This window comes from Pelodiscus sinensis, chromosome 5 (genome assembly GCF_049634645.1).
Source record: "Pelodiscus sinensis isolate JC-2024 chromosome 5, ASM4963464v1, whole genome shotgun sequence".
Taxonomy (NCBI): domain Eukaryota; kingdom Metazoa; phylum Chordata; order Testudines; family Trionychidae; genus Pelodiscus; species Pelodiscus sinensis.
The window spans coordinates 57674243-57699498 of NC_134715.1; the positions used below are offsets into that span (position 1 = coordinate 57674243).

Sequence of the window (25256 nt, forward strand, 5' to 3'; positions counted from 1 at the left end):
TAATTTTAATTGTAAGCTCCTTAGTGCAGGCATCTCCCATTTTCTTTGCCTATAAATTACCATGAGCACCTATATGTATAAATAATAATTACACTCAAGAACACATGAAAAGAATGTTAAGGTTGAAAACCCAAGCACTCAAAAGGTAGGAAATGCAAGAATTAAGTCTGTCTGTGCACTGAGAAGAGACAGTCTTCACACTCACATTTCTGTTGTCTGGTGCCACAGCAGCTGGAAACAATTGCGAGCAAAGTCCTATTTAGTCTCTGCAACTCTGTACTGGAGCATGCACAGTGCAGATGGAAAGACTGGATAATTTAGCTGCCAAACTCTAACATCTTTACTGAACGCTGTGAACAAAGATTTTTCGAAGGCTTGTAACTTGGCCTTTTTTGTGTGCATTTTCACAGGAACAGAAAAAGGCACATCCTTGACACGAGGGTGACATCTCCCTCACCCCAGCAAATTCAACTTTCTGTTCCAAAACTTGGGAAGTGCTAGAACGTCTGAATAAAATATCTGTAAGAATTTTTTTAACATGGACAATGTAATTCATTAGTAAAAATTTTCATTCTTGGGAATAGGTGAGCCATTTTTGTAGAAGCTTTAAAAAATACAGCTTTAGGCAAATGCTTGATGTAGAAAATGTCTAAGTGAGATGTTAATAGCAATTGAAAACAGGGTCTTATAATTGGAAGTGCTGGGGAACATTAACCACAGATGGCTCTGCCTATTCTGCCTATAATGAATGTATATAATACTAGTTGCAAGACCTAGACCAGAAGTGGGCAAGACAGCCTTTGTGAGCCAGATCTGGCACACTAAGCAGGTTGACCCAGTTCTCAGCTGCCCTGCCTGTCCCACCCCCAAGCTTATTGAGACCTCTGGACAGGGGAATGTGCAAAACAGCTGGCAGTTCCTTCTAGGCGCTGCACTCTCCTAGCAGGGTGGGGGCAGGGGGCAAGAGACATTGTGTGCTCCCATGCCCCCCCCCCACACACACACATCCTGATTGGCCTGGGGCCAAAGGGAGTGTGCAAATTCTCCTCCTGATGCCAGGGGTGCACAACCTCTAGAGGGAATCACATAACAACTGGCGGTTCTCTCTGGAGGTGGGGGGGGCAAAGACCTCACGCACTCCCCCACCCCCAGGCCAATCAGGGTCTGTGGAGCAGGGGAAGCCCCTGGCCCCGCCCCTTTCGCCTGAGGCCCTGCTCAGGGTAGCCCAGGGCTACTTCAGAAATCTATGAAGTGCCCCCCCTTCAAAACTTATTGCCCACCCCAGACCTAGGGGCTGGAATGTGATGGGTTGAAATCAGATTTCACAGCTCAGCCAAGTGTATTTGAATACATTTATAAGGCCTTTGACCAGCCCTGATCTAGCCTGGGCACACAGGTGCCACGGGCAGAAGGGACCACTGTGATTCTCTCCTAAGAGCACTGCACAACACAGGCTACAGAACACCCCAGAGTAATTCCTGGAGCATCTCTTACCAACTTACCAACACTTACCAACAAGGACTTAACAAGTCTTTGAACTTTCTCACCCATTACCAAGACAGTTTCCCCAATTATCACCTGTAATACCATTAACTCACAAACATCCCACTCTCCCTACCTTTAATATCAGCAATTCACAGACACTTACCTTCCTTCCTCCCCCTTCCCACCCCCCCGCATCCCCCTTCTGTTCTGCAATGTGATTTGTCCTTTTCATATTTGTTCATTTTTTTTAATTGTATCCTTTGGTATATAAGGCTGTGACTATTTTCTTCCACTATTTGATCTGAGGAAGTGGGTCTGGCCCACGAAAGCTCATCATCTAATAAACCATCTTGTTAGTCTTTAAAGTGCTACATAGTCCTGCATTTTGCTTCAGCTACCCCAGACTAACACGGCTACATTTCTATCACTATGGAGCATCTCTGTAAGAAAAACACATCCCAGCCTGATTTTAAAATGGCCAGAGATGGAGAGCCGCCTGGGACCCACAATAACTTGTTCCTAGCCCTTCTTCTCAGTCTATTTCCCAGCACCCTTCCCTCCTCCCCTCTCTCTTTGTCTCGGGTTCCCGCACCCCCTCCTTGGCAGCCCTGCTTAGCACAGCCCTGATTGGGCCGGGGGGAGGCCCCACCTGCCGGAGTGTGCGGCTGGGGAGCGGAGGGGACAGGAGGGGCGGCTGCCTCCGCTGGCCAAATACACGTTTCCGACATGAGTTCGCGGGAGCCAGAAGCGCTGGGAGCGGAGCTGCGCCTTGGCCAGCGCCTCTGAGCAGGCCGGGCGCTGCGCGGGGAGCAAGTAGAAGCAGCGCGCGCTATGGTGAGCCGGGGCAAGTCCGGGGAAGGGGGCAGCGCGAGTCTCTCCGCTTCGGGGACGGACTCAAACTCCGGCCGCTCAGCCCGAGCGGGGCGGGCTGGGGAGGCAGCAGCGCAGCTAGGGGGAGAGGGGGTTCACCCTGTCGTGCCGGGTGTTGGGGAGGGGCCTGGCAGCTCTCGCGCAGCAGCAGGCGGGAAGGGGAAACAGGTGGCTCTGGGATGGTGTCTCTGTGCCCCCCCCCCCTTCCCGCCGGGAGCAGCGGGGACCCTCAGCAGCGCGGGGAAGGGTCTCAGCCCTCCCCTCCCCCAGGCCTGGTGCTGTCTGATTCTCTCCCGTGCGCCCCTCCGCGTTCACTCCCCCCCCCCGTGCCCTTTTTGCCCCCTCCCACCCCGAGTGACAGACCCCCTCGCCCCTTGTCCGCAGTACGGGTTCGTCAATCACGCCCTGGAGCTGCTGGTGATCCGGAATTACGGCCCGGAGGTCTGGGAGGACATCAAGTAAGTGCCGCCCCCAGCGCGCTGCGGGACCCGGCTCGCTCGCTCTGCCCGGGAGCCTCCCCCCCGCCCCCCTCCCCCGTCCCATCTGCCTCTGGTCTCATCGGGGGGCCCGCGGCAGCGCAGGAGCCCCCCACCCCCGTGCTGATTGCGGCTCCCTCGCCCCGTAGGGGTCCCCCCCCGCCCGAGCACTCGCAGCTGCAGCCCGAGCCAGGGCAGCCACGGCTGGTTCCCACGCTCAGAGCAGGGGGAGCGGAGGCAGCCGCAGCAACCCGTGCGGGGGACACGGGTCAGGGCTGCGGGCGAGAGGCAGGTCCCGGCTCGCTGGGGCTGGTGAGAGGCAGCGCTCGGGTTCGTGGGAAGGAAGGAGCAAGGTCGGTGCCACAGACTCAGCCTCCGGAACCGGCCGATCCGAGCTCAGCTGCTGATCGTGGGAATGTTGCAAACGCGCCGCCCGCAGCCTCCCGAGCTGGTCCGAGACTGAGTTCCCGGGGGATAGTCGAGGGGCTGCTGCCTATCCCTGCTCGCAACCCGGCCCCTTCCTTCGCGCCGCGGCCGCTGAGCAGAGCTCAGTGCAGTGACGGGCAGGATATTCATCATTGCATAGGGAGAAATGTATGCTGTGCTAGTGTATTACGGGCCAGGATTCACTGCTCTGCAGACAAATGTGTAACCCTTACCCCTAGGGCTTAAAATATGTAGTGGGCCTGGGAAACTAGGTAGCTGACAAATTTATAGTAAACCAATTTATATGACTACTGACAAATTTATAGTAAACCAACTGAAGTGCACATATGATGTATGAGTTATGCATATTTAAATTTAATATCGAGATAATCTGTAAGTAAGCTGGAATATTAAAGTAGGATGTGCACTTACTGGAATTTTTTGTACGTTGCCTTTTTAAAAGACCTCACCAATTGATAGTAGACGTCAAGTTAATGCAATCAGACTAGGTAACTATCTAATTCTTAGGGATGGTTTTCTGGATGTTTTTCTGAATTTATATACAAAAGAGAATGTACAAACTGGATTCAGTCAACATAATTATCTTATACCGTGTCTAATTTTTACACTATTTCTTCTGCTTTTACCTTTTATTGCCTATTTTCTGTGAAGAAATGGAAACCAAGAACTGCTATAAAATCATTGTTACTAAAAGTTAGTTTTCTTTTGCTAATTTCCTCAGCTTCAATTTTAAAATTGTTTTTGTTTATGATTGTATACTTATAATTTCTTTGTTGCATTGATGGAGATCTCACTGTTTCAGTGGCACTAATTCTGGACTATCATAGGGCTTAGTAGTTAACTTTTAAAAATCAGTTGAATGTATAAAACTTGAAAAAGCTTCTCTTGATTATAAAGGTGTGGTTTTATGCCTCTTACATACTCTGTCAAGCTGATCCATTGCTGCTCCTAAGATGGCTGTATTTTCAGAGGTGGCTCTTTGGTCTGAGTGTGCACTGAGATGGCTTTCTGTGTTCTGTGGCTGAATTAACAGCAGGAAAAGTCTTAAGTAGAAACACAACATTAAAAAAAACAAATATTAAGACACACATAGCTGGTCTCTGTCACAGTATGATAGCTTGTATTAGACTTTTGTTAGATCTGTGGGTTACTTTATATAGTATTTGTGTTAGTCTAGTCAGAATCTATAAGACTTTTAACCAATGTAGTAATTGTCAGAGGAAAATAACATATTTTCTCACAAAGATTTTCCATTAGGTAGTTACAGAATAATTTAAATGAGAATTTTTTCATCAGAAAATGTAAAGCAATAACAGAACAAGGTGCGGGTGTATGCTTATTCATTTGTCAGGCAATGAACAATGTGAGTTTTTAATAACTCTAAATAGCCTATTCCAACAGTCCTCACACAGGGAAAACTCGCATAGAAGTCATTCATTGGTTTCCTTGAGTTAGGAATAACAGATCAACTCCCAAATTACAGAAAATAGGAGTGAGGGAATATGTAAATTAAACTAAGCAAAAGGTGATACTTATTATTCCAGCAGTTGTGATAGTAAAAGACAGACATGGATTTCAGTAATGGAATCTACTCTTCTTGAAATCAACTGAAAAACTAAGTGACTATGCTAGGTTATGTCATTCAAATGTGATATAAATACACTTAATGAAATGGGGAATTTAGTTTACTGTATAGAAGTACTTAAGTCAGCCTGTGGCTCATCAGTGTTGTACAAACATCTGTAGATTCTGTGGCTCTGATCAGTATTCTCTTTACCAATCATAAGAGCATAAAACGAGCCACTAGATAAATGTTAGGGAGCATGTAAGTATTGATCAGCTGAATTGGTTATATGTAGACTATCAGGATCCACTGTGTAAGGACAGCAAACTAGTTACTGAAATTCCACTGATCTGCAAGTAACCAGGGAAGGAGAGGAGATATGTTTTTGATGTTTGTCTTGTGACATTATATCAGTTTGCAATGATTCTGATAATGCAATACTATGAAGAAAATACCATCACAGAATGTTTTATATCTCTTTTTGACATTGTTGATAAAGTGGCACCTATGCTTTTTTACCATTGACTTACCTGTGTCTGCATATGTGTTTCTAAACTGAGAAAAGTTTTCTGACAAGAAGATTAAACACCCCTAAGAGATGTAGTGAGTCTGACTTAACCCCTGATATAGACAGTGCTAAAGTTGACGGAAGAATTCTTATGTTATCAGAGTATTAAAAAACCTTCACACATTGGAAAGCAATTGAAACATTTGTAAGTAATAAGGGAGTAGAGCACATAATATCACAGACATTATGCAATATCATGTACTTGAAATATTATGATAAAAATTATAAAAATCAACCAACCAGAAGCAAAGAAATGTTTCAGTTGTGCTAATTATATTTTTTGTTTTGTGAAAAAAATGGATATGAAATGTTATAATTTTGGAAATTATTCTAGAAAATACTAAGTATCTCAGAAATTTTGGAAACGTTGGGAAACAAATAGAATCCTATCAAAGGAAAGAGTTGAAGTGCGTGTCTTCATGAGGTAGGTATATTTTGACAGGATTATGAAGCTTTATAGAGATACAGAAAGTATGTGTTTTAACATACACAAAGTTTTTATTAAAAAAAAACAGCTTCTGAACGGAAAAGTACAAGCCTTTAAAATACTTTTGAACATTTTTCAGGAAAGATTTATTGGAAACTAAAATCAGATGTGTTTTGTGTAATTTTGCAATGTTGACATTTAGAAATCGTTAGGTGCCATATTGCATATTTTGTTAGCAACTCAAAATTGAGTTATGAAATGCTAACAATGTTTCGTTACTAGTCAGACATTCAGGTCTACTATCACTTTTCAAACCATTTTGTCTACATAGTTATGACAATATTACATTTATTCAATTGTTTAGCATTATATTGAAGTTTTTCATAAATAAAATGTAATGGACAAAAAAAATGAGCCATTTGATGTATCATTTGAAGATGCCGTCTAGCAGATATTCAGTAATCCGACATGGTGATTAAATGTAGATTTCCAATTGGTTTTTAATGGTCTCTTTGTACTAATGGTACAGAATCATACTTCTCAGATAAATGATACCTTAAAATAATATTTAGAGATACAGCCTTAATTCCGGAAAGAATGTATCCCTTTTCAGTACAAAGTTTAAACACATACTTAATTTTGAAATTCTATTGGAACTTAAGTACCCTCCTAATATCAAGCAGATGTGATGGATATAAGCACTTGCATCTGTTCTTTCCTGTACCAGGATCTAAACCCTGACGGCATTGGTTGTTTTGTCTTAATAAGGATTCCAGAATTTGCTAAATACAACAGTTTATAATATTAAGTTACATTTTTGTTTATTGCTCTGCTGGTATGAAGCAATTGAAGAGACTGTTCTGTCATCTATAATGAAGACTTTTATACATGCTGCACAGCTATTGATTAAATAATGTGCTGTTATTTAATGTTGTTGCTCCAGATAATATTGTTCTAAGCTATGCTAAGAACAGTACAAGAATGTTCTTTAGACATGCTTGGCTCCTTGTTTATTTCATAGTGTGTGTTGCATAGCTCTCCATTTTCCAAATGTGGCATTTGGAGGAGCTTTTGTTCTCCTTTGAATTTTCTGGTAATTTATGGATGGTAGATTTATCTGACATCCAGCATCATGTGATGCAGTGGGATTTTTTCCCTTAAGGAAAACAAAGTGAAATGCATGACACTGAAACTGCATGATAGTCTAAGTCAGAGCAGTGCTGTTCTCTAAGGGTACCTTTCAACTCGGGGCAGAGGGCCCACCCAAGGTTCTGTGTACCATTTCACCTCTCCGTGATAAATTTCACAGTATAAAAATGTGCAGATTTTGAGGAGGGAGGGGATTTTATTTAACAACTGAGGCTGTGGCAGTTGCTCTTGTCATTTTTCTTTAATATTAAGTTATGACCTTTATTTTATTTAAAGCAGCATCTCACTTTGCAAGCAGTCTGCACATATTCCTGAGTAAGTTCACCCCATTGTGTTTTATTTACCAAGTCTTTACATGGTTTTGAATGCCCACAGCATAAAACTTTCCTCAAGCTTCTATGGATTCTCTAAGTAGGGGGAGAAGGATAAAAGAGAACTCACTTCTCTGAGATCATGGGCTTCTTTGCCCTTCCCCTTCCTGTCTCTTATATAATAGTCTCCAGCTGATGAGCAGAATCCCCTTATAAACTGGCTAATTACTCAGTCCTAATCAATTATCTCCCAATTTGGCCCATGTGGAAATGCTTACAAAGTGCACTGTGTCTTTGCTCAGCTCTGGGCTGCTCCCACTCCATCACAAAATCTTTTTGACTGATGTCACTTTATTGGTAATCTCCCTTTCTAAAGTTTAGCAACACTGTTACTTTTTGGTACCTTACCTGGTCATTGGATGTTGAACTTAATTACATTGTTAGCCCTATTACTTTGTGACTCAGCTACTGTCACTTTTTGCATTAGCTTCTCTGTGTTATTTTAAAAAAAAGACTATGTCTACACTATAGAGTTTAGTCAGAAAAACGGCCATTTTTCCGACAAAACTTGAGGAACGTCCACACTGCAATTGAATTTTTCCGCAAGAAAATCAAAAGAACAGAGGGCATCAGTAATCCTCATTCTATGAGGAAGAAGCCTTTTTCCAAAAGAGCTCTTTCTGAAAAAGGCGTGTGTGGATGGGGAAGAGGGAGTTCTTTTGGAAGAAAAGGAAAGAGGAAAAAGCACAAGTGCCCTGGTGGCCATTCCGTCCATAGCAATCACAGTTTACATGTGAGAGAGCATCCAATTAGTCTGGACGCTCTTTCAAAAAAGCAGATCACTTTTTCGATGAACTTTTGCAGTGTGGACACTCCCTTTTGGAAGAAGTTTTTTTGGAAGATCTCTATCAAAAAAAGCTTATTCTGAAAGAAGCCTGCAGTGTAGGCGTAGTGTAAGTGAAAATTAGAATCTCCTATTGTGTGTGCTCGATATTTAGCTGTTTCAAGAAGCAGTCACTTAAAGTGTCATCAAATTGTTCCTCTGAACCTTGTCTTGTGCCATTAGATCAATTGATATGTGGGGTTATTATCATTATGATAATTTTGTTAGATTTTGCTGCCTCTTTGATCTCTCTCCATGATGGTAGTCAGTTGCTTTTACTTGATTTTAAGGCCGATGTATTCGTGTTTTTAAGTGTAGGGTTTTCTCCAAATAGGTTCAACTGTGTGGTCCTCTCCACTAGGGATGTGAAAACCACCGAGAAATTGTTTTACTGGTTAACTATTGCTAACTGGTTAACCAATGAATGCAGGCAGCAGGGGCGGTCTGGCCCTAGCCCCATGCCGAGGGGAGAGGCGCTGCTCCAGCCCCACCACCCATCTTGGCCAGGGTCCTGCTGGCTGGACCGCCATGGGGGGAATCCTATAGATGACTATAGATGCAAATGTGAGTACCTCTAGCAGCGTCCATGGTCTGGCAGGACTACTGATATTGCTGGACCAGAGAGCCCCAGTTGGTGAGGTTCAAGGGTTTGGCTGGTGGTAGGGAACACAACCTCAGCAAGGCTGGCACAATGAGGAGCACAACTCTGGCTGGGGCTGGCAGTGAAGAATACACGAGGGAGCGTAACCCCATCAGGGCTGGAGTCAGCTGGGCTGGCACCTGAGAACACAGCCCTGGCTAGCAGGGACTGGCACAGTAAGGGGTGCAGCCTGGGCTGGCGGCAGGAAGCACAGCTGTGGACAGCATATCGGGGAGTGCAGCCAGGAACTGGCACAGTGGAAAGTGCGGTGCCACCTTGTGGCCTGGGCCGGTGGGCGAGGACCAGCACAGCGAGAAGCGCAGCTGGGGAGTTCAGCCTGGGACTGATGCAGCTGGGAGAGCAGCCCAGAGTGCAGCCTTGGCCCCAGGCAGGAAGCACAGTCCCAGCAGGGTGGGGGCAGTGGGCTTTTGGCAAGGAGCAAGACTGACAGCTAGAAGGGGCCTCCCCATGTCTGGCAAACTCCGTGGTTCAAGACCACTCAGGTCCCGAGTGTGCCGGACAAGGGAGGTCCCACTTGTACAAATTTTGTATCAAGATCCTTGCAAATTTGCAGCTATCTGCTTTATGTCCATAGGTATCTGCAACCATGCAGATGTGAATATCCATGGATCATTTGTGTAGGTGGCAGTGAGGAACACAGCAGATGTGGATACCAATTTTGTATCCATGCAGGGCTCTATTTTTTATTCTCGATTAGAGCCTGGCTTTTTTATTTAAAACCTCAGTTCAGTTTATTATGTTTTCCTTTTAGGGACTTGTTACTACTAGGCTGTGTCTACATTGGCACCCTTTTCCGGAAAAGGGATGCTAATGAGACAAGTCGGAATTGCAAATGCCGTGGGGGATTTAAATATCCCCCGCGGCATTTGCATGAACATGGCTGCCATTTTTTTCCGGCTCGGGGCTTTGCTGGAGAAAAGCACCAGTCTAGACGGGATCTTTTGGAAAATAAAGCCTTTTCCGGAAGATCCCTTATTCCTGATTTTAAGAGGAATACGGGATCTTTCGGAAAAGGCTTTATTTTCCAAAAGATCCTGTCTAGACTGGCACTTTTCTCCAGCAAAGCCCCGAGCCGGAAAAAAGCGGCAGCCATGTTCATGCAAATGCCGCGGGGAATATTTAAATCCCCCGCGGCATTTGCAATTCTGACTTGTCTCATTAGCATCCCTTTTCCGGAAAAGGGTGCCAATGTAGACACAGCCCTATTGTTTATTTGTAGTGCAGTAGCACCCAAAAGTCCCGATCCACATTGACATCCCATTATGCTGGATGCTCTACAAATATATACACCCTATGAAGATTCAGTACCCGCTGGAAGGAGTTCACAGTATAACTCAGGATAAAATGTAAGTGAGGGTAAGGGGAGTAAGGGTACCAGAAGTACATTCACCCAGTTATGTAGTCAAGAGGCATGAATAATTGGAGGGTTGTTGTTCATTTGAAAGATTTTTTTAAATTAATAAATAAGATCAGCAATCTCTGCCTGTCGTTCATTCTAACCAATGTTCTTGGGCTAATTTCTAATAGATATACAGCAGAGATAAGCTTTGAGGATGGATATAAATGAGGAGAGGGCATATTATTTCACAGAGGGCATTTCCTGTGTAAGGGACTTGGCTCCACCTTTCATACATTGTGCCTTGTCTGGGTGCAGGGGGTGACTATGTTGTATCTTTGGTGCAGCAACTTTCTCCCTCTACAACAGCAAAAAGGGAGCAATACCCTAAAGAACTGTGCCACAGAAGAGTATTTCTAAGGCACAATGGTGCCTGGTGTTCCCCGTAGGCTTTGTCATCTATGCAATATTCATCACTCCTTACCCTCAGCTATGTGTATTAGTATGCTCTGTTAAAAATTGGTCAGAACTCTGAGGAAGTTGGGGAGAGTGCTCTAGCTCAGTATACAGCGATCCAGAGCAGGGTATGTATGCTATCATGGTATAGCATGGGGCCCACTTCCAAAGACTCTATTAAAGGTGGCAGACTTTGGCTCTTAGGGCAGGGGTGGGGAACCTAATGCCCAAAGGCTGGGTGCCATCCCTGGCTTGCTCAGATCCAGCCACCATGGCTCAGGGCTCAGGGCTCAGGGCTCCCCCCCCCCCCCGCATTGGGGAGTGCACACTGGCACTCTAGCACCCCTGCCACCCGCCCGCAAGGCTAGAGCACAAAAATCTACTAACCCAGGCCCCACTAGGCTCTGGGAGTGCATCTGGGGAGTGTCTTTCTCCTTCTCAGTTGGGGGCCACGTCAGTACAGATTTGGGGTTTTTTCTTGCTTCTCACTTGTGTGCAGCCTCCAACTGATTTTTCTCTGGGTCAGTGGCCTCCAACTCAGAAAAAGGTTCCCCACCCCTGCTTTAGGGGCATCATTTGCCTGGAATAGTCTCATGCAGAGCAGTTCATGCCTGTAGTCCAGTAAAATTCAGTGGGAGTAAAAACTGCTCAATGTGAGGAAAAGGTTTGGAATCAGTTCTCTGGTTATTTCCCCTCTACAATTGGTTCCATGTGTAAAGCTGAAATGTAAATAGAATTAAATGCACATTTATGAATGAGTGTTTCTACTAAACAGAATATGGGAGGAGTTCAGCACAAAAATAACTAATTATTTACAATTAATTTTTTTCTCTCATAGAAATCCTCTGGGCTCTTTATTTCAGTGACATCATGTGGTAGTGTCACAGATTCCATAGATTACAGTGAAACTACAATGAATTAGGAGTTGCTACTAAAAAGCCAATGTGTAGCACTTGATATAACACAATGGTTATTGAAGTACCAGGGACAGGAAATAATTGCAGATATATTGTGTAGTAGTGAGGAATATTTTAACTGAGACCAAGGTAAATGTATGTTTAAGTTTTCATTTTAGGCATGTATTTTTCTTTGGATTGTTTGATGCCAATGGAAACTGACAAATCTCATTCAGGGAAAGTTGATTTCCCTCTGCATCAAAAGCAAAAAAACTATTTACATGTGTAAGAGCTTATGAAAAAAATGACTGGCTGTGTCTACATTGGCACCCCTTTCCGGAAAAGGGATGCTAATGAGACCAGTCAGAATTGCAAATTCCGTGGGGGTTTAAATTATCCCCCGCGACATTTGCATGAACATGGCTGCCGCTTTTTTCCGGCTCGGGGTTTTGCCGGAGTAAAGCGCCAGTCTAGATGCGATTTTCCGGAAAATAAGCCCTTTTCGGAAGATCCCTTATTCCTACTTTCAAGTAGGCGCTTTTCTCCGGCAATACCCCGAGCCGGAAAAAAGCGGCAGCCATGTAAATGCAAATGCTGCGGGGGATAATTAAATCCCCCACGGAATTTGCAATTCCGACTGGTCTCATTAGCATCCCTTTTCCAGAAAGGGGTGCCAATGTAGACACAGCCAGTACTATGAATGCAGACCACCTCAACAAGATTTTCAATGTATTACACATGAAAAATGGCTAGTTCTACATTTCTGTGTACAGGCAGTCCCTGAGTTACGCGGGTCCGACTTACATCGGATCCGCAGTTACGAACGGGGATTTTCTCGCCCCGGAGGACTGGAGCGGCGGGACGTCTGGTCCCGCCGCCCACCTCCTCCGGGGCGAGAAAAGCCAGCAGGGGGAGCCAGCAGACCAGGGAGACAGGGAGCAAAGCGGCGGAGGACCCGGGCCGGACCTGCGGCGCTTCCAGATCAGCGCCGCAGGTCCGGGCCCGGGTCTTCCGCCGCTTTGCTCAGCGTCTCCCTGGTCTGCAGATGGGCGGAGGACCCGGGGCCGGACCCGCGGCGCTTCCAGCAGCTAGTGCCCCCCCCCCCCCAGCAGACCAGGGAGACGTGGAGCAAAGCCCGGGGCCTGTGGTAGAGCAGGTGGGGCGCTGCCGGTTGGTCCCGCAGCACCGCTCCTTGGCGCTACTGGACCAACCCGGCAGCACCCCAGCTGCTCTGCCCCAGGAGTCCTGATTCAGCCACTGCTGATCAGTTTCATCAGCGGCTGAATCAGGACGCCTGGGGCAGAGCAGCTGGGGTGCTGCTGGGTTGGTCCAGTAGCGCCGAGGAGCGGCCGTGCTACTGGACCAACCCAGCAGCACCCGAGCTGCTCTGCCCCAGGCGTCCCCAAGTCAGCTGCTGATGAAACTGACCTGCGGCTGACTACAGGAAGCCCGAGGCAGAGTTGCTCTGCCCCGGGCTTCCTGGAATCAGCTGCTGATCAGTTTCAGCAGCAGCTGACTTGGGGACGGCTGGGGTTCTTAAGTTGAATCTGTATGTAAGTCGGAACTGGTGTCCAGATTCAGCCGCTGTTGAAACTGATCAGTTTCAGCAGCGGCTGAATCTGGATGCCAGTTCCGACTTACATACAGATTCAACTTAAGAACAAACCTAGTCCCTATCTTGTACGTAACCCGGGCACTGCCTGTATTTCTATGATTAAAAAATGAAACCAATATATGCCACGTTCTTCCTTCTTGGTTATGGGAAGGAGCTTGTTTCATGATTTCACTAACAGCTATGCAGCACCTTATTAATCACTTGATGGATCCCAAAGCCTAAAATGTTTCTTTCAGGGACACTTTCTTTATCCCTCACTGTCAAAAAATGACCAGATTTCCATGTATTTGAAGAATATATCTGTCAACCCAACTTTTAGCTGCTCCCGTTTTCCCTAAATCATTCCCCCTATTGTGGGTTTAGATTACTGAAAGTCACTCAACTTGTTTTCTGTAAAAGCTGCACTAATTGAAATGTGATGGAATGACCCAGTCAGGAGAAATCACAACCATCCACAGTGTGGTTTTTTAAGATAGAATTTTGATTTTTCTATTGAGGTAGAATGGTGTGAAGAGGAAAATAGCCATGTGGTTAAACTGCTCAGGAAATCTGGATTCAATTCCTGGATCTGCCACAGAATTCTTGTGTACCCTTGGGCAGGTTTCTCTATGCTTCTGTTTCCCATCTGTAAAATGGGGATAATCATGTTTCCTTTCTCCTGTTTTATTTATTTAGACAGTAAGCTCGTCAGGGCAAGCATTATCTTTTAGCTATGTATTTGTAGTGGGCTCTGATCTCATTCAGGGACTGCTAAGTACTAATACATGTAAATAATACAATCAGTGACAGACCTAGACAAAGCAGAAAAACTAATCATGTGCATAGTGACATGGGTGCATTTTCCCAGTCAGAGAAGCACAGCTGAGGCTAGACAACAGGGTAACCAATAGCATTTCTGTTTGAGCAAAAGCTAGAAAAGAGTTAGCATTTGTTGCCTGAATGAAAAACACATTGATTGCATGGAAGCCTACCCAAAGTTAAGAGAAAAATAATTAAATAATCTCTTTCCTAGCCCCCGGCATTCCACTGACTAAAGCAGAATAATATAGTAGACCTTATTCTGTTAGGAAAGCACAAATAGGCATTAGAAAATGTCTGTGTTGCTTTAGCACTGGTCACTACAGTACAGTGAAACCTGATTCTCCACAAATCTTTTCTGAGAACATTTTGTAGTGATAAATAATACAAGTATCGTTTTAAATGATGGATAAAGGAGGAATTAAATGATAAAGGGGAGCAATACAAGGTGTTTTTTTAGATAGGATTTAAAGAGACGACAGTCAACAGAGGCAGAGAGAGATACCGTATTGCTGTTTCTAGGTGGTAGGAACTAAAAAGAAGATGCTTCCTGTTCCATTTGTGACCCAATTTTGGTTTGGTACAAAGTAAAATGGAGCTAGAAGAGATGAGGAAATGAGGAGAACTGCAAGGAGGGACAAACTCCATGTGGGAGGCTAGAGGAAATCTTTGGAGAGTTTAAAAAGCAATACAGACAATTTTAACTGGATTCTGAAGTGCCACTCACGTAGTTCAATTCTGAAATATGATGTGCCTGTTTCTTTGTACATGTAAGGAAGCAGTAGACGTATTTTGCATATACTGTACTGGCTTTTGGGAAAGTGAAAGAAAAAGCTGCATTAGAAGCTGAGGAGATGTAAGCACTAAAGTAGATTTTATCTTTAGTAGTTGGAGAAAATATTCCCCAAATGCAAGAAGTTATACTTACCAGATTAAAAGATAAAACTGCACAATTCTTCCAAACAATAGAACATAAAGGGGGGAAAAAATCCTATTCTCATACAGGTTGTGCCTCCCGAATCCAGCACAGTCTGGTCCGGTAACATCCGTGGTCTTGCCAGACTATGGATGCTCCTGGACCTAAGGGCAGGAGGATCAGCCAGGTGGGGCATCAGGGTCAGCAACCTGGCTGGGAATAGCTCAAAACTGGGGCCAGAGCCCCTCCAACAGCCTCAGGGAGTGCAGGGCTGAGGCTAGAGTTCCCGCGGCAACCCCCAGGAGCACAGGGCAAGGCCCGGAGCCCCACAGTTGCCTCCAGCTGTGTGCGGCTGGGGCTATGCAAGGCTGGGGGCAAAGCCCGAACCACGTGGATGGCCCAGCTGTGTGGGGCCGGAGTCCCAGCCTCGCGGTTGGTCCTAGCTGTGTGGGACCAGAGTCCCGTGGCAGGAGCCAGAGCCTGTGCTGCCCTGGGAGCCAGCAGTACCTAGGCAAGCAGCCCAGTAACATTGAGGGGAAGGGGGAGACAAAGTTGTCTGCTGGGTCAGCCTGCCAGCAGCAGGCAATGGGCTTGCGGTCCGATGGCAGGAAACCTCCCCTTGTCTAGCAAATTCTCTCATTCAGGACCAGTCAGATCCTGGTAATGCCAGACCAGGGAGCTCCAACCTGTGCTGATATAGGAAATACCTTTTTACCATTTGTTTTACAGTATACAGCAGCATTAGGCAACCAACGCTAGTGAGTGGGCCATGTGAGTGGCCCTCCTTCATCTCAGTGGATTGCAGGATTGTTGTAACCAAGACAATCTCCTGGGATAAGATACTTTGCTAACTGCGCTTGTAACGATTAAACCATAGCAGCACTTCGAGCCGTGTGCTCCTTCTGCACCCCATCAAACAGTCAATGTTGTGTGCAATCAGCATGCTCCTCACTTCATGTGCCCTGGCTTTATCTTCATGTCACTAAAAAACTAAACTGACAGAAACCAGTAGAATCTGGCAACCCTGCAGATGAGCAAGAGTAAATAAAATGTCTTGTGGGCCAAACACAGAACCCTAATGGACCACACGTGGTCCGCAGGCTACAGGTTGCCCTCATTGGTATGCAGGGCTGGAGATTGGTACAATTTGCATTATATATAGGGGAAATGCAGCTCTCTAGTACTTAAATCTGTTCAATGACAAATAGGCAAACATGGCTTTCTCTGTTTGAAAGATGATGCTTAAAGTCACTATTTCTACCAATATATAGGATTTGTCGCTGCTCCTAGTACTCATTACATGGCTCTTCCAGAAGAGCAGGATGTGGCTGCAAACTCATAAGTGAGCAAGAACACTGAGATATATGTAAAATTTTAATACTTTTGAGTATGGTATATTTAGGATTTTATTGTGATTACTTCTATTTATGTATTGTGAATGGCTGGTGTATCTGATGTTAGAATAAAAATGTGATAGGCAAAGTTCTTATGGAAGTATTTATAGAACATATCTCCACTATTTTATTTCAACAGTTACTGTACAACTAGTGGAAAACATTCATAATCTTAAGTCAAATATTAACAACTGCTTTCAGAGCCTCAATGCTAAACTTAGGTTTGGCTTTCAGCTACAGAGCTGCATTACTTTGGAATTCACTCTTGCTGACAGTTTGATTTATTGCTACCAATGCAGGATTTAAGCCTCCGTTATAAACAGAGTTGAAAACTCCATGCAAAGATTTATAATATTAATGTGTTATAAAGATAGTTGTAATGCTGTGGTTATGTCATTTCTCTGTAACCCCAGAACACCCTTGGAAATTAGATCTTTTGTCACAATGGAAATTTCCTCATGCAAATATTTTAAATACATTAGAAAAATTCCAGTCTGATCTGAGGTCAAAACAAAGAAATAGCAGGGTTGTGATTCTGGCTCCACATGTGTGAGTGAAAAAAACTGGGGAGGATGCTGAAGAGTTCTTTCTTTCCTGTACAGGCAGTCCCCGGGTTACATGGATCCGACTTACATCGGATCCCTACTTACAAACGGGGTGAGGAATTCGAGTAGGAATAAGAGATCCTCCGGAAAAGGGCTTATTTTCCGAAGAATCACGTCTAGACTGGCGCTTTTCTCCGGCTTATCCCCAAGCCGGAAAAAAGCGGCAGCCATGTAAATGCAAATGCCGCGGGGGATATTTAAATCCCCCGCGGATTTTGCTATTCCAATGTGTCTAATCTGCATCCCTTTTCCGGAAAAGGGGTGCAGTGTAGACACAGCCCATGAGATTCAGAATACTGCCATCAGCACTAGAGACTCTATTAATGTGTTAATGGGCCCTCATCCTGCTCAACATTGATGCCCACTGGGACTCAGGTCAGTGCTGGAATTGAGCACATGCTGCTCTTCACAAAAGAGATATAGCTAGAGCCCTGAAAATCTGTGGATATCTACTTTATATCCTTGGGTATCCACATCCAAGGATGTGGGGGTGGATGTGGATATCCCTGGCTCATTTTTGCAGATACAGATGCTGATGAGGATATAACATTTTGTATCCGTGCAAGACTCTAGGTACAGAGCTGCTTCTTAGCATGCTTTCTCCCCGTGTTTCTATCCTTTGGAAACTAGCACTTTTGCAGTGCTCTTGCACACCCAGTTACATAGCTACTTTGTCTGCTACAACCATAGCTTGTTTCTAAAGGTGTTTCTACACTGCACCCGGAGCGTGAAATAAGCTGTGTAATTTGAGCTACGCAAATTGCATAGCTTATTTTGAGTTAATGTTGAAATAGCTTATTTCAAAATTTGGCGCTGTCTACACAAATAAATGTTTCAAAATAAATCACTATTCCGAAACGTCCTTTACTCCTCATGGAATGAGGTTTACGGGGATGTCGGAATAGTGAGCCCGTTCTATTTAAAAATAACAGATGCTCTCAAAAGATACGGAATAGCTATTTCAGGATACCTGCAGTGTAGTCGTAGCCTAAGAGATTTTGGCTGCTCCCTGCAGCACTGGCTGCAAATCTTATTATGGGGCAGGAGGAAGCTACTGCCAGTGCCCAGGATTTGCAGGCAGTGGGGTGCTGGGGGTGGGGCAGTGATATGTGGGAAGCCTGGGGGAGGAGCCAGCAGGGGGCTGAAGGAAGAGGTGGGCTCTGAGAGAGAAGAGGGGAAACAGGGATTCAGGGTGCTCCTGGTCCCAGGAGCAGCTGCACTGCAGCCCAGCTCTGGCCCCAGCAGCCACCCGCCATGCAGCCGGCTGTGGGAGCTGTTAGACAGCCACCACGCAGTCCTGGCCACAGCTCCAGCCCCAGAGAAGAGGCCTAAATATGGCACTGTGGCCCCGGCCTCAGCTCTGGCAGCCACCACATGTCTCTGGCCTCAGCTGTTTCTGGGATAGGACCACATGGTAGGAGGCTGTTTCTGTGCCGGGGCTGGAGCTGGGACCATGGTACAGCTGCTCCTGGAGTTGGGGGCATGGTGCTATTTTTAGCATGGTATAAAAAACTAGATAAGAAAGTTCGCATATCTCATTTTGACTCCCAGAGCCACCTAGTCTCTTAATATTAGAGTCTTCGAGCAGACATTATCTTATTACCTCAGTCTCCAGTGTAATGAGACTTCTGGAAATTCATTCTGTCTCTAAAAGTAATGAAATAATAAGTGCCTCAGCAACAGATGCCTTTCCCAATTTGTATATAAAGAAAATAATGAGTAAAAGAGAAAGTGGTTGTTTTTTAATGGTGAGTGGGAAGAGGCGTTGAATGGCCTTAGGTCTGATAATACTTACAATTATTTTTTTTAATCTCTGTTCAGTACGTCTATTATTTCATTAGCTGTTGGGACAAGACTAAAAAAAGGATCCTGTCAACTCCATTTCATTATGTCATAACACACTTGTCACAGACCCTGGGTAAGCTGTCCCTTCTGAGACCCTCTTTCAGTCCCCATGCCTTCTGTTTGGGATGGGATCCCATAATCAATCATGTTAATCAGCATTTGCCAATGTTTGTGGCAATATTTGCAATGTTCTTCAGGACCTTATAAAGAGTACTGTGTAACAAAAAATCTTGTCTCTTTCACCAACAGAAGATGGTTCATATTTTCTCTCAAAATTATCTGCCATATTTTCCAAAGGATAGCCAAAAGATTAACTTAGAAAGTTTAGAGTTGTGTATCTTTTCTTTGACCAATTTTTCAGGGATCTGGTTTTCAGAATGATTTAGCTATTTAGAATATATCTCAGATTGTTAGACCTAAATAACCTGTGTTTATACTGCAAGCTGTTGCACAGATATTTTTAATACAGTTGTCACATAAGAATTAGTATTAGCACATTATTTTCAGATTCTCACTTCAGTCTTTGTACAGAGTTCCTACTGATGTCAAGTAAAGTTGCAAATCCAGACTGGGGAAGAACATTGAAATTAACACTGAGATAATTTTGCTTGTCCTCTGCCTGTTGCTGTCATTTGCACATGCTGACTTTTCCTGTGAAGAAGTCATTTCAGAAGCATACTGTGCTGTTTGCCAATAGTTCTTCCTTTACACAGAAATGAGAGAGCAGAATATTTGGAATGGAAGGATCTAACAGAAGAGCAGTGGAGATCACTGCAGCAGTCCTATTGCTAACAATGGCTGACATGATTGGGATTAAATATCTTAAGAAATACGAAGGTTTGCCTTCTAGTGTACTGAATTTTCCAATTTGTTACAGAGATTCAGAAAATCCTTTTTTGCATTCACCTTAGTACAGAGGCTGACAACAAAAGTGTTTGCTCATTTATTGCAGTCATCCAACCGTGCTGCTTTCTCTTAACATTATGTGTGTGAGATATTAAGTGGGTGAGGTCTCTGGAGATGGGAGAAGGGCAAACATAATACCTGTCTATAAAAAGAGGAACAAATAGTACCTGAGGGATTATACACTGATATCTGGAAAGATCGCAGCAGCCTTCCCTGTTCCCCCACCACCTGTGCTGCTGCCTCTGATAGAGGCAGCAGCGTGGGAAGGGGAGGGCAGATTGTACTGGGGAGCTGATGCTGGGGGGAACAGGCTTTTAAGCTGGTTCTCCCCAGCACTGGCTCCTGCCTGCCCACTCCACTTCACTGCCTCTGTAGGAGGCAACAAGAAGGGGCAGGCATGTCCACAGACAGGGGCAGATGACTGTTTTGCAGGGCCCCGGGCAGCGTAACTCCGCGGGGCCCTCCCTTTGCCATGGCGCATGCGCGGGGCTTTTTTAAGTGCAGGGCCCGGTGTGGCCGCCCCGTTCACCCTGCCCTATATCCGCCCCTGTCCACGGAGCCAGCACGCGAGGAGAACCTGCTGGAAAGTTGGCTCCCCGTGTGTATTGGCACTTGCCTGCTTCTTTATCAGAGGCAGCAATACAGGGGTAAGGGTGGCAGGTGGATCCAGTTCTCCTGGGGAGCCTGCTTAAAGCCAGCTCTTCATGGGCACCAGCTCCCGTTCCCCCTTCCCTTGCTGCCTCTGATACAGAGGCAGCAGAGGTGAGGGTGGGGGGGGATGTGTATCAGTTAATTGTGTAGTCGTCTACATAATGACATCCCTACTGAGGTCACATAGGGTTCTGTCCTGAGTCCAGTACTATAAAATATTTTCATTAATACTTGGATGGTGAATTGAAGACTAAGCTTTTGTTCAGCTGACACCAAGCTGGGGGATGTTGCCTGCCATTTAGAGAACAGGATTAGAATTCAAAGTAACTGTGACGAACTGGAGAACTGGTCTGAAAACAAGATGAAGTTCAATAAAGACAAGTGCAAAATACTATATATAGAAAGCTATATGCGCAACTAGAAAATGGGGAATAACTGGCTAGATGGTAGTACTACTAGAAAGAATCTGGGGGTAACAATGTATCACAAATTGCATATGAGTAAAAAATGTCATGCAGTTGCAAAAATAGCTAACGTCATTCTGGGAGATATTAAAAGGAGGAGTGCCATAGAAAACACTGGAGGTAGTTGTCTTCTACTTGGCATTGGTGAAAACTCAACAGGAATACTGTGTTCTGGGCACTGTGGGTATGTCTAGACTGCATCCCTCTGTCGGCAGAGGAATGCAGATTAGGCAGGTCGACATTGCAAATGAGGCAGGGATTTAAATATCCCATGCCTAATTTTCATAAAAATGTCCACCACGTTTTGCCCACTCAGCACTTTGTCGGCAAAAAGTGGCAGCCTAGAGGGGGATCTGACGAGAAAGAAAGCCTTTTTCGACAGATCCCTTATGCCTCCTGCAAGGAGGTTTACAGGATCTGTCGAAAAAGGCTTTCTTTCTTGACAGATCCACCTCTAGACTGCCACTTTTTGCCAACAAAGTGCTGAGTCGACAAAACGCGGCAGCCATTTTAATGCAAATTAGGCATGGGATATTTAAATCCCTGCCTCATTTGCAATGTCAACCTGCCTAATCTGCATCCCTCTGCCAACAGATGGATGGAGTATAGACATACCCTGTGCTTTGCAAAAGACATTGGCTAATTGAAGAGAGTACAGAGAAGAACATCACAAATAAAAGGTATAGAAAACCAGGCCTCTGAGGAAAGATTTAAAAATAAAATAAAAACAAACAAAACAGGCATGTTTAATCTTGAGATAAGAAGACAGGGAGGAGTGTGGAGCAGGGGGGAGTAGGAGTGGGGAAGGGGGAACTGATAACAGTTTTCAGAGGAACTAAGGGCTGTTACAAAAAGGACTGTAATTGTTTTTCATGTCCACAGAAGGTAGGGCAAGAAGTAGTGCATTTAATCTGCAGCAAGGGAGATTTGGGTTAGTTAATAGAAAAAAATCTTTATAAACATAAGGATAGTTAAGCAGTGGAACAGGCTTCTAAGCGAGGTTGTGGAATTCCCGTCACTGGAAAGATTTTAAAAACAGGATTTGACGAGCACCTTTCAAAGATGGGTTTGCATTCCTCACAAGATTCCTTTGAGACCTATGTTCCTGTGATGCTGTGATAAATTTGGTTCTGCCTCATCTGCACAAAAATGTTTCACTTTCTGTTTGCCCCATAAATTCAGTGAAAGAATAAAAACCATTCTGGCCTTTTTACATGTTATATAAATATATTTCATTATTAAACTTTCTGATCCACATTGTCTGCTTAAAATAAGTATCTCCTTGATTTTTCTGGAAGAGCATTAAAATGCAATAAAGTGTCAAGACACACTATGAAATGTCATCTTAACACATTCCTCAACAGCGCTAATTTAGTATGTGTGATGATGCCCCTTTGTGTCTTTAGACTACAAATAGAGGGTCTGATCCTGTAGATCATACATATTCCAAATTCCTGTTGGCATGAATGGGAACTTGAGGTGCACTTGGACAGTAGGTCACAGCCCAAATTAACATTCTTTCAGCAATGTCAGGGTTGCATCATGGCATAGTATGTGAAACTTCAATCTGGTCATGGAAAAAAAGACAAATGGTCACCAAGTTATAATATAAACTGCTTTTTAAAACAACATTGTACTACAAAAACAATTTAGAACTATGTAATAATAGTGAAAAAGTGTTTTTCCAGGGACTATTGAGTCAGTCCTATACTTAGAGTGGAAGGAAACAGGTGAGAAATAGCTGCTCCCTCTTTTTTAGAATTGCTTTCTTGTCTCAGGCTTTTCAAAAGCAGCAGCTCTGAAAACACCTCTTAAACCAGTTATATAGTCTCAGCACCCTTTTTCCCCAATCCAGAGAAATAATGCGGGTCCTTTCCACCCATAGTACAAACCATCTTCTATGATTAGGAGACTTCCTATACTTACATAGTAGTCTCCCATGCAGCCTACCTCTTTACAGCTCTCAAAGGTCTCACAAGACTTGGTTCAGTCCCTGCTATTGTGTCTACCGCATCTACCTGCAAAAGTGCCAGAATGTTAGAAGCCGTGGATGTGTTTTGTTTCAAATAGAAGAAAATATGCAAACCTTAGAATCTATTTCCATGACAACTCTGGCAAAACTAGTAGGATGTGATCCAACTCCTGTTGGATCCTGAAAAACCATTGTTGACTTCAATGGGAGTTGGCTTGAGTATTCAACTGCTTTTTGTGTTTACTCATTAGTAATTTTTTCTGCATAAAAGACATAGGAGTGCTACAGGACGCAAACACTGAATAAGAAAATTGTGTGACTTGAATTTGTTTATAAAACACTGTTTGCCCATAAGGACTTAGTTTTCAAATAAATATGTAGAATCTGTAGATTTCAGGTAAACTTTTGGCATGCAATTGTTTTTTCAACTTTCTGTTCATGACCATTTAAAACAGTGAATACAACAGTATGCACCATGACTTACTTAGCTATTTAGTGTCTTGATACAATGTTTAATACTGCCATGTAGTGCCGCAGAGCCTTAGATATAACACTAACAGTTATTGTACTTGTGCAGGCTTGTGTCTAATATAGCAAACACATTTAACTTATTTGAAAACAAATTCTAGCCACAGAATTTCCTTACTCAGTGTTTGCCACCTGTAGCACTCCTATGTCTTTCATGCAGAAAAAATCACTAATGAATAAACACAAAAGGCAGTTGAATACTCAAGCCAACTCCCATTGAAGTCAACAATGGTTTTTCAGGATCCAATAGGAGTTGGATCAGATCCTACTAGTTTTGCCAGAGTTGTCATGGAAATAGATTCTACGGTTTGCATATTTTCTTCTATTTGAAACAAAACACATCCACGGCTTCTAACATTCTGGCACTTTTGCAGGTAGATGTTGTAGACACAATAGCAGGGACTGAACCAAGTCTTGTGAGACCTTTGAGAGCTGTAAAGAGGTAGGCTGCATGGAGGCTACCATGTAAGAGTAGGAAGTCTCCTAATCATTGAAGATGGTTTGTCCTGTGGGTGGAGAGGACCCGCATTATTTCTCTGGATCAGGGAAAAAGGGTGCTGAGACTATATAACTGGTTTAAGAGGTGTTCTCAAGGGTTGTAGGATTTTGGAATCTCTTAATGGCTTTTATTTTTAAAATTCACCCACTGTAATGTAAGGGAACAATGAAACTGTTAGATCATGAATATCAAACAAAAATAAAGTTATATCCACTGTCAGAAAAAGGTTGTTAATGTTTGTATTTCATTACAATGAAGTATTCACAATTCACTTACATCTTCTCTGTCCATGAAATATGAATTATTTCCTTCAGTGTTGTGTTCTTTGTTTTCATTTTCTGTGACTGCATATCAAATGTGCGATTTTTGCAAATATTCACACAACTAAATTTACTCATGAGAGTAGTTCCACTGAAGTCGTGGGACTGCTCAAGTAAATAAAGTTACTTGTGTGTATATACATTTGTGGGATTAGGCTGTAAGTAAGCAATTGGAGGGAGCCAACAAGCATTACACTTGAATGTCATGGTTCTCTTCACAATGATTTCATGTTTTTGGACCTGTCATTTGTTGATTCCAACTTACATTATTTGAACTATAGAAAAAAAATCTGTTCTCAGTAATATGCATGCAACTCCCATTGATTATCGTAGGAGTTGTACCTGACAACAGGATGTAGCCCTATAAGTTCAAGAGAGAGAGTCTAGCAAGCGTCTGCTCATAGATTTATTTCTTTGACTCCTCAATATTATTCATTAAAATTACCTAGTTTAGTTAAAAGCTTTATTTTATTTTGACCGATTGCAAATCCAGAGAAGAAAAAGAAAAAATGTATAAATCTATGTATTTCATTTAGAAGTATAACAATACAATTTCCCTGCTATTTTGGATATCTTCTATTAGACAAACATGTTTATTCTGTTTTCATTGCTGTAGCGTCTCTGTTTTGATTACTTCTTTATTTGTGCACCCGAAGGTCACTTGCAATGTTATCAGTGATGTTGGCACAGCCCTGGAAGCAAAACTTCTCAGTAAAAAGTGAGCTGAAATGTTTGGTCAATAGATTAAGCTGTTTAAGGTCCAAACTCATTAAGGGGCTAACCAATCCCTACAAAGGCAGTTTCAGATTCTCAGTGAATAGCCAAAGGGTGAGATTTCCCTGTTTGAGGACACAGGGTTCCATGAGAGCTTTGTACATTCTACAGCTAGCTCAACTCTTTGATAGCTAACTGCAGTGAGGAATAGAACTGAACAGGGATAGGCGAGAAGATCTGCAACTAGAAGGCCCCATCTCCCTGCATGAGTGTTGCATAAGATGCCATAGGGACTACTGCAGATATTGGGCTGCAGTACCCTCAGTGGAGTGGTTCCAATAACCACTTTGTCCTGGGAGAGAAAGGATTCTCCCTGTGCCATTTTCTCAGTATTCAGTCTGGCTACTTGGGTCAAACACAAGGCAGAAGATTTACTTGCCCCTCACAAAATACACGTGTATACCTAAAATGGCAAAAATATATTTTATACCAAACATTTG

General features: G+C 43.9%; 1 protein-coding gene across 5 annotated transcripts in view; it reads left to right on the forward strand.

Annotated features, from left to right (window-relative positions):
- The first annotated feature begins 2182 nt into the window (after positions 1–2182).
- Positions 2183–25256, forward strand: part of GUCY1A1 (guanylate cyclase 1 soluble subunit alpha 1) — a 55213-nt gene continuing 32139 nt past the window's right edge. For 3 of the 5 annotated variants that reach the window (XM_075930111.1, XM_075930112.1, XM_075930113.1), the window contains exons 1-2: positions 2255–2319; positions 2740–2813. The gene's annotated coding sequence lies outside the window, so the exon portion shown is untranslated. Of the gene's footprint in view, positions 2320–2739; positions 2814–24680; positions 24761–25256 lie in introns of those variants that run through there. The other 2 variants (XM_014571810.3, XM_025182897.2) reach the window with 2 other exon arrangements.